Source organism: Tupaia chinensis, unplaced genomic scaffold, assembly GCF_000334495.1.
Source record: "Tupaia chinensis unplaced genomic scaffold, TupChi_1.0 Scaffold000498_1, whole genome shotgun sequence".
NCBI lineage: Eukaryota > Metazoa > Chordata > Mammalia > Scandentia > Tupaiidae > Tupaia > Tupaia belangeri.
This window is the reverse complement of record NW_006160010.1, coordinates 158,758-159,071: the sequence shown is the minus strand read 5'-3', so window position 1 is coordinate 159,071 and position 314 is coordinate 158,758.

Sequence of the window (314 nt, the reverse complement as noted above, 5' to 3'; positions counted from 1 at the left end):
ATTCTCAGAAGTTTCTTACATTTTCTTGTCTTAATAAATCAAATGTAGTAAAGAGACTAGTTGAAAAAAAAAAGTGAGACCAGCAGATGGCATAGCAGTTACGTTGCTGGACTTCCACATGATCGATTGAGGTTTGAGTCCCGGACCCAGTGACTTGAAAAATCACGGTGGCACGTGCCCAAGCTCCTAGAAGGAGAATGGGGTAGAAGAGATTGCTGTGTGGCCATCCTCCCTGGGGTGTGATTTCTCACTTTCCCTCTCACTGTCTCTCTCTCTCTGGTGAGTGCATGTGCCCTAAGGCAAAAAAAAAAAAA